The 11,635-nt window shown below is 43.1% G+C and overlaps 1 long non-coding RNA gene across 5 annotated transcripts in view; it reads right to left on the reverse strand.

Annotated features, from left to right (window-relative positions):
* Window positions 1–11,020, reverse strand: part of LOC104001852 (uncharacterized) — a 47,478-nt gene extending 36,458 nt beyond the window's left edge. For 2 of the 5 annotated variants that reach the window (XR_008538821.2, XR_008538825.2), the window contains exons 1-3: window positions 10,799–11,020; window positions 8,705–8,806; window positions 5,506–5,547 (exon numbers count right to left, since the gene is read on the reverse strand). This is a non-coding gene — a long non-coding RNA (uncharacterized LOC104001852). Of the gene's footprint in view, window positions 1–4,053; window positions 4,141–5,505; window positions 5,548–8,704; window positions 8,807–10,798 lie in introns of those variants that run through there. The other 3 variants (XR_008538824.2, XR_008538822.2, XR_008538823.2) reach the window with 3 other exon arrangements.
* Window positions 11,021–11,635: the final 615 nt, after the last annotated feature.

Genomic DNA, 11,635 nt, shown 5'->3' on the forward strand with positions numbered 1-11,635 from the left:
CCTGGATATCAAATTCTGAGGCTATTAATTTTCTGATTAGATATTTTGTTTTTAATTGGCAGAACACAATATTCTTAGTGTTACTCCTCTGGGTTTTCTTTCAAATCTACATGGAAATCATAAGTCATAAAACTGTGTTTTAACCAGTGGTGTTAATTGATAAGTACTGTGAATAATCAAGTCTTAGACTATAGGAATCAGTAGCAAAGACTAAAAAATAACTGAGAAAGACTGCTCTTTATACATGCTCCAGATGATTCCTCCTGCCTATCAGCGTTCTTTCTTGTTTGGACTGAAAGTTGGTCAGTTTGTTTTAATCCACGTCCCTAAAAGTAAGACACAAAAAAAGCAGGCAAAACATCATCTGATCAAAGGCAATGTTGGGCTTAGTGTCAACAGCACACTGATGGACTAGAGCTTCCAATCGTTTCTCTGCTTACTGAAAAACAAAAATGAAACTGACTGATCTTTTCTTAGTCTTTAAAGCCTTATGAAGGCTTTTAATAATAGGACATGTCCAAAAGAGATGTCTTGCACAACAGGTGAGTGCCTTAAACACTGGGATACAGACTATTATGACAATAAAATTCTTTATTTTTATTTTAGTTTAAGATACAGGGATTTTTCACCTTTGAATACAATATAGTATGTGTGTTTGTGTGTGTAGTACTAGCCAAAGATGGTTTAAAGAATGTTATCATATCAACTGGGACACTTTAATCTGTAGCACTGAGACTTTTTAATCTGGAGTGCAAATTAATATGCTTCAGCTTATCTATCATAATACATAATGCCTGAAAAAAAATTGACAATGAAACATAGGTTTTAAATTTAGGAAATTCAGGAAAATCTCTTTGCTGAGCAAAAACAATTACTTAAAAACTCAGCATATCTCAAGCTTCTTAATACAACCTAATAATTATTAATAATATTCTGAAATACATGCCAGTAAAAGATTTTAACTTTTGGAAATGTTTGAAATATTACATGTTTCTCCCAGACACATAGTTTGTATGAATTAGCCTTCCTCAGTCTCCCAACACCACTACCTCTTCTAAGAGTGGTATGTCTATCTGTGCAAAAATACATATATACATGCACATGTACATACAGATGGAGAGTGAGAACATGTTGTGAGAGAGAATTGTCTGAAAAAATATTACATTTATTGTTCTCTATTTGAGAATGGAATATGAAGGTATCAAAAGATTTGCCTCATTAGTAATGATCATATGCATGGTTAACTCAATATAAAATATGAACTGTTTTCTATCAATTCTTAGTTTAATTGAAGAGTTTCAAATAAAATCTCTTTTGTTATACCTATATCTACTTGCAAAGTTCCCATAGAAATCAAAAGCAGATTATAATACTTCAGGAGCTGGTTAAATTTCTATTATTCAGGCTCATTATAAACATTGTCATCAGCATGAAGATAGGCTGTTTCCTTTTCTCTTTTTGTTACATTTTCTAGGCTTCAAAAAAATGTCATTTCCATGAAAATTACCCTCCTGCAACATTCATTAAACCCTTTTTACTCGGAACCTAGCTGTTTCTCAATCCTCTCAGTTATCTGTGAGAAATCTTGGAAGGGTCAAAACGGCAGAACAATGTTATTCTGTTTTAATATAAAATATGAAAAGGCAAGATATTGTTCAAAGTTGTATTTTTATGTTGAGAATGTTACGGAAGCACACTACTGAAATAGAATATATTTGAATGTGTTAAATAGAATAATTAATGTGACCATTGGTACAAATTAATTTGTATTACAAATTCCATATAACAATTTTATTGATCTCCTCTGCAGCTGTACTTCCAACATAGAACCTATTTACATCTCATCAGCGAACACTCTAGCAAGTAATCATTGTCCCATTCGTTGTAATCTCTGCCTTTCTAATGCCAGAAAAAAATTGTGTGGATTACACACAATTACAACAATGAAAATAAAACCATAACACTTTACACAGAAAATACTCAAGTAATATTTTACCACTATATAATTTTCTTATCTAGATCAACTTTTCCCAATCATTTTTTACCTGTAAACACTTTTTACAAAAATGTATAATTTCATAAGTTGCCTGGGTATATTTAATCATTTTTATATTAATAAAACAAAAAAAACATTTAAAAACATAAAAAGAACATTAGCAGCATATTATTACATATGTTGTTATAAAATTTATTTGAATATTATACTTGGCTATATTCATTACACATGAAGTCCCAGTTTGTTTTAACCCATTTGCAAGTGATATACACTGTGATTAACTTTCTTTAATTACATGAGAAAATATATAATTTGTACATCAGTGGATATAACATATTCCATTCAGGACTACCATTTATATAATGAAATCGCGCCATCATAAATTAACTGTATTTAGGACCTAATATGTATAATACTTGAATGCTGTATTTTTAACAAATCCTCTATGCCATTTTATAAGTTCTACAATTTTTGTTTAAAAGTTGAGACAACTGAAAATTACTCAGGTTGTCATTTGTTAGCATTTCCCTACAAATGGCTAGCACATAGTACGTGAATATAGCCTTACTTCCAAAGTGACAAAATGATAAACTGAGAAAATCATCAGTGTATTTTATCTCTTTAATATATATTAATATTTTGCTGAAAAATTACTTTTACATATTAAAATTCCATTTAGTAAGTAATTTTAAAAGTCTTATCAAATAATTGTAAGTCTTAGAACAGATAAAAATCACCTCAGGAAAATTTGAAGAAATATCAACTTTTTATGCCAATTTTTCATTTACATGTTAATATCAGTGTTCTTTTTGCTTTCTTTGTTAACCAAAGGTGCATTTATAAAAAATAAAATGCTCCTGCTGAGTCATAAACTTAGTTACTATCTCATGGGGATGTTTAGTTTCTTTTCAACTAACTGCTCATTTGTTTCTATTTTTAATTTATTTTTAATAGACAAAAATTATATATATTTCTACAACAGGGTGTTTTGAAATATATACATAGTGAAATGGCTAAATTGAGGTAATTAATAGTGTATTACCTCACATACTTACCATTTATTTGTGATGAAAACACTTAAAATCTACTCTTAGTAATTTTGAAAAGTACAATACATTGTCATTAACTATAGTCACTATATTGTACAATAGAACTTATTCTTCTCATCTAACTGAAATTTTTTATCCATTGACTAACATCTCCTCAGCACCCTCCCCCTGTTCTCCCTCTTATTTGTTTCTTGACACATGCTAAGATGCCCTTAAAGTTCCATTTTAAGAAGAATGTATTTCAATAATTATTCTATCAATCAATTAAAAATAGCATTTCCTTTTTTGTCTATATCCATTCCTTGATATGACTTTATAAAACCACTTCAAAAACTCATGAGGGATATCAAAATAAAGACAAATGTCAGAGCATCTTCCTATAGGATAGCAGAAATGTGGACAATAGAACCACATATTGGAGAGAGGTTTTAAGATGCTAACTAGAGACATCAGACACTCTTCCTCCCCAGAAAGAAGTAAAACTGTTAATAGATAATCACACATTGAATAGAATTGAACAGAATTTATCTAGGAAAGAACACTAGAGTTTAAGAGAGAAGTCACAGGAAACACCTGAGGTACAGAAGGAGAGGAAGCTAGCAGCTAGCTCAGCCAGGACCAGCTGGGATCCTGGAACGGCTCCCTATTATGGGGAAAGGGTCAGTGTGAGCCGTTAGGGGTACACAGTCTTATCTTAGACTACTGCAATCCTAACCACAGGAGACCTCTTCCATCTATACAGCTCTGAGATTAGCATAGGCGGGGGCTCTACAGCGTGGTGATCTAGAGGCCTGCCAGGGCATTGCTGCAAGCGGGAAACTTGCACCACATAACATAGCAAGACATAAGCAGCTGCAGTAGGGCACAATGGCCAGAGTCCAGCTTCCACCAGACTGCATCCTCTTCTGAGAACCAACAATTCCACATCTTCACACCCTGTGAACCCCCAGTAGAATTCCCTGGCATCCACCTGGAGGGCTTCAGTGGCACAGCGGTGGCTGGACCCGATGGTGCTGTGGGGTACCCAGCACTCTAACCCACAGGGAGTACAACTCCTCAAGGAAATGATAGTGCAGTACATCAAGGAGGCTTCTCCTGAGACAAAGGGAACCAGTGCATGTGCTTGGCAGAACCCAAGAGCTCCCTGCCTGGTATAATGATACCAATGGTACCTGGTACCATTAGGGCAGGGAACCACCCTGCCCTAACTAGCAGCATGGCCTTTGTGCTCTAGCTTATGCACAGAGGTCAAGATCCCTTCCCCAACTCTCCACACTGCTGCAGCCACTGCTGCCTCTGAAAGCCAAAGCAAGCAAACCTTAAATCTGAGAGTCTGGGTATGTAAACAGTAACCATGTCCCTATTAGCAGTATGTTCTCAGTACTTGGGCTCATGTGAAAATGGATCCCTTCCCCTTTCTGCATATCACAATAGTGCTGCTGCCACTGGGAGCCAAAGTGAGTGAGCCTGACAGCTGCCTGTCTGAGGATGCAAATAGCAACCCCATTCCCACCAACAACACAGCCTCTGTGCTTGAGTTCACACCCAGAAAGGCAGGATCCATCTGACCCCTTTGAACATGATAGCAGTCACTGACTGCAGCCAGGAGACAAAGCAAACACTACCCAGAAACTGAGAAGTGCCTGTTTGGGGCTCTGAATAGCAACACTGCCCCCTTCAAAAGCATGGCCTCTGTGCTCTAGTGCATGTCATGAGTGCAGGCTCTTCACACACACCACTGTGGACACTGCTACTGCCAGAGTTGAAAGTGTACACCCCTCAGAACCTGAGAGCTCCCTGCAGGGCCCACTGATAGCAACCCCACCCATACTCAACAGCAGGATCACCACACTCTAGCACCAGCCCTGAGGTCAGGCTCTCCACAACCAACACCACAGATTGCCTGCCCTGCCTACTACCTCCTGGAGCTCTGCACACCCTGATGCCCTGAGATCAGGCCCACCAGACCTGTCACCATTGCTTCCCCCACCCAAAGCATGAGCACCCCTCCCAGGGACCTGGGGATTACCCAACCCCTTCTACCACCTCTAGCATCTGTACCCTACTTCTGGAATCCTGAAGGTGAGCCCATATAGCCTGTCATCAATACCATCAACTACATCCATGCACATGCACAACCAAGGAACCTGGGGACCAGCTTGCTCAGCCCATCATACCAACAGCTAACATTAGTGAGTGCCACATGAGAGCCCCAAAATTATCCTGCCATCACTACTACCATAATCCAGGCCATACATTCGGCTTAAGGTGCTAAGGACTCACCCACCGATCTGGCTTACCACTCCCACTGCCAGCATGCAGGAAGACTGCCTGGAGTCTCAAGAATTTGCCCACCTGCACTCACTAAAACTGTGCTTGCATATGCCACCTGGTGGCCCAAGGTCAGGAATGCTTGGCTTACCACTACCTGCCATGAGTGGGCCCTGAGGGCAGACCTACCTGGTATCTCCTGTTCCCAGCACATTTTTTTCATGCATGTCCCTGTGAAGAGACCACCAAACAGGCTTTGTGTGAGCAATAAAGCTTTTAATCACCTGGGTGCAGGTGGGCTGAGTACGAAAAGAGAGTCAGCAAAGGGAGATAGGGGTGGGGCCATTTTATAGGATTTGGGTAGGTAAAGGAAAATTACAGTCAAAGGGGGGTTGTTCTCTGGTTGGCAGGAGTGGGGGTTGCAAGGTGCTCAGTGGGGGTGCTTTTTGAGCCAGGATGAGCCAGGAAAAGGACTTTCACAATGTAATGTCATCACTTAAGGCAAGGACCAGCCATTTACACTTCTTTTGTGGTGGAATGTCATCAGTTAAGGTGGGGCAGGGCATTTTCACTTCTTTTGTGATTCTTCAGTTACTTCAGGCCACCTGGGCATATATGTGCAAGTCACAGGGAATGCGATGGCTTGGCTCCAGCTCAGAGGCCTGACATTCCTGCCTTCTTATATTAATAAGAAAAATAAAACAAAATAGTGTTGAAGTGTTGGGGCGGCAAAAATTTTTGGGGGGTGGTATGGAGAGAGAATGGGCGATGGTTCTCAGGGCTGCTTCAAGCGGGATTAGGGGCAGCGTGGGAACCTAGAGTGGGAGAGATTAAGCTGAAGGGAGGTCTTGTGGTAAGGGGTGATATTGTGGGGATGTTAGAAGAAACATTTGTCATATAGAGTGATTGCTGATGGCCTAGATACGGTTTTGGATGATTTGAAAAACTAAATGGAATAACGGAGAAAAACAGGTATAAATGGTCTAAGAATTGGGACGACTCAGGATATCTGATTAGACAGTGCCTAAGGAGATTCAGCATAGTCCTGCCAGCAAGAGTTAAGAGTGGCAGTTTGGGGATAGCACCAGGAGATATCAGCTGTGATGGCTTGGAAAAACAGTGTAAACCGGCAGTGTAAACAAGAGCAGGGCATGTATGAGTAGTTGAGAATGGTGAATAGGAGTATGACTAGACAGAAGATAGTAGGGATGACAAGTTTTTTTGGGGCACAGTCTAAGTTGTTCTGGTGTCTGGAATGAGACTGGGGCCTAATAAAAAGGAGCGTCTATACAGGAGCTTAAATGGGCTGTACCCTGTAGCATTCCGAGGACAGGCCTGAATTCTGAGAAGGGAAAGTGGTAAAAGTATGGTCCAGTCCTTTTTAAGTTGGTGGCTGAGCTTGGTGAGGTGTGTTTTCAAAAGACCTTTAGTCCATTCTACTTTTCTTGAAGACGGAGGACCATAAGGGATATAAAGGTTTCACTGAATACTCAGAGCCTGAAAAACTGCTTGGCTGATTTGACTAATAAAGGCTCGTCTGTTATCAGACTGTATTAGGTGGGAAGGCTAAACTGAGGAATTATGTCTGACAGAACAGAAGAAATGACTGCAGGGGCCTTCTCAAACCTGTAGGAAAGGCCTCTACCTATCCAGTGAAAGTACCTACCTAGACTAAGAGGTATTTTAGTTATCGGTCTCAGGGCATGTTGAGTAAAGCTAATTTGCCAGTCCTGGGTGGGGCAAACCCTCGAGCTTGATGTGTAGGGAAGGGAGGGGGCCTGAATAATCCCTGAGGAGTAGTAGAATAGCAGATGGAACACTGAGAAGTTATTTCCTTGAGGATAGATTTCCATGATGGAAAGGAAATGAGAGGTTCTAAGAGGCAGGCTAGTGGCTTGTACTATAGCATAACCTGCCTTTGCTGGTGTGTGGTGATTAGGCCTGGTGGAACCGCCATCAATAAATCAAGCGTGATCAGGGTGAGGAACAGGAAAGAAGGAAATCTGGGGAAATGGGATGAATGTCAGGTGGATCAGAGAGATACAGTCATGGGGGTCAGGTGTGGTATCAGGAATAATGTGGGAGGCCGGATTGAAGTCTGGGCCAGGAACAATGGTAATTGTGGGAGACTCAACAAAGAGTGTACAGCTGAAGGAGCCGGGGAGCAGAAAGTATATGTGTCAGGTATGAGGAAGAAAATAGATTTTGGAAGTTATGAGAACTGTAGAGAGTGAGTTGAGCATAGTTTGTGATTTTGAGGGCCTCTAAAAGTGTTAAAGCAGCCGCAGCCGCTGCACGCAGACATGAGGGCTAGGCTAAAACAGTAAGGTCAAGTTGTTTGGACAGAAAGGCTACAGGGTGTTGTCTGGGCTCCTGTAAGAATTCTGACTGCGCTAACCATGCCTAGGAAGGAAAGGAGTTGTTTTGTAGAAGGTGCTTGGGTTTGAGAGATCAGTCAGACACGATTGGCAGGGAGAGCACGTGTGTTTTTATGAGAATTATGCTGAGATAGGTAACAGATGAGGAAGAAATTTGGGCTTGATTGAAGTAATAGGGGCTGTCTGTGAAGCTTTGCAGCAGTACAGCCTAGGTAATTTGCTGAGCTTGATGGGTGTCAGGGTCAGTCCAAGTGAAAGCAAAGAGAGGCTGGGACAAGGGGTGCAGGGGAATAGTGAAAAAAGCATCTTTAAGATCAAGCAGGGAATAGTGAGTTGTGGAGGAAGGTATTGAGGACAAAAGAGTGTACGGGTTGGGCACCACAGGGTGGATAGGCAAAACAATTTGGTTGATAAGGTGCAGGTCCTGAACTAACTTGTAAGGCTTGTCTGGTTTTAGGACAGGTAAAATGGGGGAATTGTAAGGAGAGTTTATAGGCTTTAAAAGGCTATGCTGTTCCAGGCGAGTGATAACGGGCTTTAATCTTTTTAAAGCATGCTGCGGGATGGGATATTGGCGTTGAGCTGGGTAAGGGTGATTAGGTTTTAATGAGATGGTAAGGGGTGCGTGATCGGTCCCCAAGGAGGGAGTAGAGGTATCTTATACTTGTGGGTTAAGGTGGGGGATACAAGAGGAGGACGCAAAGGAGGCTTTGGATTGGGAAGAAGGGCGGCAATGAGATACAGCTGTAGTCCAGGAATAGTCAGGGAAGCAGATAATTTAGTTAAAGTGTCTCAGCCTAATAAGGGAATTGGGCAGGTGGGGATAACTAAAAAGGAGTGCTTAAAAGAGTATTGTCTAAGTTGGAACCAGAGTTGGGGAGTTTTAAGAGGTTTAGAAGCCTGGCCGTCAATACCCACAACAGTTATGGAGGCAAGGGAAACAGGCCCTTGAAAAGAAGGTAATGTGGAGTGGGTAGCCTCCGTATTGATTAAGAAGGGGACGGGCTTACCTTCCGCTGTGAGAGTTACCTGAAGCTCGGCGTCCGTGACGGTCTAGGGGGCTTCCGAGGTGATCCGGCAGTGTCAGTCTTCAGCCGCTAAGCCGAGAAGACCTGGGAAGGAGTCAGTCAGAGAGGCTTGGGCGAGAGTTCCAGGGGCTCTGGGAGTGGCTGCCAGGTGAGTTGAACAGTCCGATTTTCAGTGGGGTCCCACACAGATGGGACGCGGCTTAGGGGGAATCCCGGGCTGAGGGCATTCCTTGGCCCAGTGGCCAGATTTCTGGCACATGTAGCAAGCTCCTGTGGGAGGAGGTTCTGGAGGAACGCCTGGCTGCTGCGGTTCAGGCGTTTGGAAGTTCTTGTGTGCTGGAGATGTGGCTGGGGTTTGTCTCACATTGGAGGCAAGGAGTTGCAACTATTTTCTATTATTTTACATCTTGAAGGTGAGGTTAATTAAATCCTGTTGTGGGGTTTGAGGGCCGGAATTTAATTTTTGGAGTTTCATTTAATGTCGGGAGCAGATTGGGTAATAAAATGTATTTTGAGAATAAGACGGCCATTTGATGTTTTAGGGTCTAGGGCTGTAAAGTGTCTCAGGGTTGCTGCCAAACAAGTCATGAACTGGGCTGGATTTTTATATTTGATGAAAAAGAGCCTAAACGCTACCTGATTTGGGATAAAGAAACAGGAGCATTAACCTTGACTATGCCTTTAGCTCCAGTCACTTTTTAAAGAGTAAATTGCTGGGCAGGTGGGGGAGGGCTAGTCACGGAACAAAACTGTAAGCCGGACCAGGTGTGAGGAGGGGAGGTGATAAAAAGATTATAGGGTGGAGGAGCAGAGGCTGAGGAAGAATTGGGACCTAGCTCAGCCTGGCAAGGAGCAGCCTGGGGAAGAAGGGAGAGGTCAGATGGGTCTGCAGAAAAGGAAGATTAGAAAGACTCAGCAATGCTTGGGGTTGGTACTGAGGGGACAGGTGGGAGGGAAAGAAGGAAGATTTGGGATGAGTTGCACTGGGCACAGAGACTTGGAAGGGACTGATGTGTAAAAGAATGCCTGGACGTCAGGCACCTCAGACCGTTTGCCTATTTTATGCCAAGAATTATTTAGATCTTGCAGGATGGAAAAATCCAAAGTGCCATTTTCTGGCCAGTTGGAACTACTGTCGAGTTTGTATTGGGGTCAAGTGGCATTGCAGAAGAAAATAAGGCATTTAGGTTTTAGGTCAGGTGTGAGTTGAAGAGGTTTTAGGTTTTTGAGAACACAGGCCAAGGGAGTAGAAGGAGGAACGGAGGGTGGAAAGTTGCCTATAGTGAAGGAAGCAAGCCTAGAGAAAAGAGAGAGTAGAGAAATGGAGGGAAGGGGTTCGGGGGTTCTTACCTTCCAGAAAAGTGGGAAAAGGGGTTGGGGCACAGAGATAAGAGGTTGGGACATAGAAATAAGGGGTTGGGGCATGGAAATAAGGGGTTGGGGCATGGAAATAAGGGGTCGGGGCAAGGAAATAAGGGGTCGGGGCAAGGAAATAAGGGGTCGGGGCATGGAAATAAGGGGTCGGGGCATGGAAATAAGGGAGCACAGAGATATGAGGTTGGGGTACTTGCCCCCTCCTCTAGAAAAGCGGGATTTGCCACTAAGAGTGAAGGAGAAGGGGTTGAGGGGTACTTGCCCCTCCCCCAGAAAAGCGGGACTTGCCACTAAGGGTGAAGGAGAAGGGGTTGAGGGGTACTTGCCCCTCCCCCAGAAAAGCAGAGAAGGGGTAGAGACAAGGAGAGAAGGGGTTGGGGTACTTGCCCCTTTCCCAGAAAAGCAGGACTTGTCGCTAAGGGTGAAGGACCACGGCAGGCGTCCCTGCGTGGTCTGACACCTTTGAAACGTGGATGAATAATCAGAGAGGTGTCCTTGCAATGATTAAAGGGAAGTCTGCCTTCCCAGTCTGTGACCGGCGCCGGAGTTTTGGGTCCACGGATAAAACGTGTCTCCTTTGTCTCTCCCAGAAAATGAAAGGAATTGAAATTAAGAGAAGGGAGAGATTGAAGAGTGGAAAGGAGAAAGTGGTTGAGGGACAGTGAGAGAGGTTGGAGAAGAGAGTAAGAAGAGGCCGCTTACCTGATTTAAAATTGGTGAGATGTTCCTTGGGCTGGTCGGTCTGAGGACCTGAGGTCGCAGGTGGATCTTTCTCATGGAGCAAAGAACAGGAGGACAGGGGATTGATCTCCCAAGGGAGGCCCCCCCCCCCCCCGCCGATCTGAGTCACGGCACCAAATTTCATGCACGTCCATGTGAAGAGACCACCAAACAGGCTTTGTGTGAGCAATAAAGCTTTTAATCACCTGGGTGCAGGTGGGCTGAGTCCGAAAAGAGAGTCAGCAAAGGGAGATAGGGGTGGGGCCGTTTTATAGGATTTGGGTAGGTAAAGGAAAATTACAGTCAAAGGGGGGTTGTTCTCTGGCGGGCAGCAGTGGGGGTCACAAGGTGCTCCGTGGGGGTGCTTTTTGAGCCAGGATGAGCCAAGAAAAGGACTTTCACAAGGTAATGTCATCACTTAAGGCAAGGACCAGCCATTTACACTTCTTTTGTGGTGGAATGTCATCAGTTAAGGTGGGGCAGGGCATATTCACTTCTTTTGTGATTCTCCAGTTACTTCAGGCCATCTGGGCGTATACGTGCAAGTCACAGGGGATGCGATGGCTTGGCTTGGGCTCAGAGGCCTGACAATTTTCACCATAGCTTCCCCTAAAAAATGTAGCCAACCACTGCGGAGATTACTGATACCACTATGCTGTTCACAGCCAAAAATCACAGACTATACTGCTGCATGCATCCAGAATCAAAGCTAAAGCACCTTTCCCAGTCATTACCATAGACACATCTTCAGGAAGAAATTCTCCTCTACAAAAGTCAATTCAAGAAGTGACTGTTACGTCAGATGTGCAGATATTTTGC

Source organism: Pan troglodytes, chromosome 14 (genome assembly GCF_028858775.2).
Source record: "Pan troglodytes isolate AG18354 chromosome 14, NHGRI_mPanTro3-v2.0_pri, whole genome shotgun sequence".
NCBI classification, from domain to species: Eukaryota; Metazoa; Chordata; class Mammalia; order Primates; family Hominidae; genus Pan; species Pan troglodytes.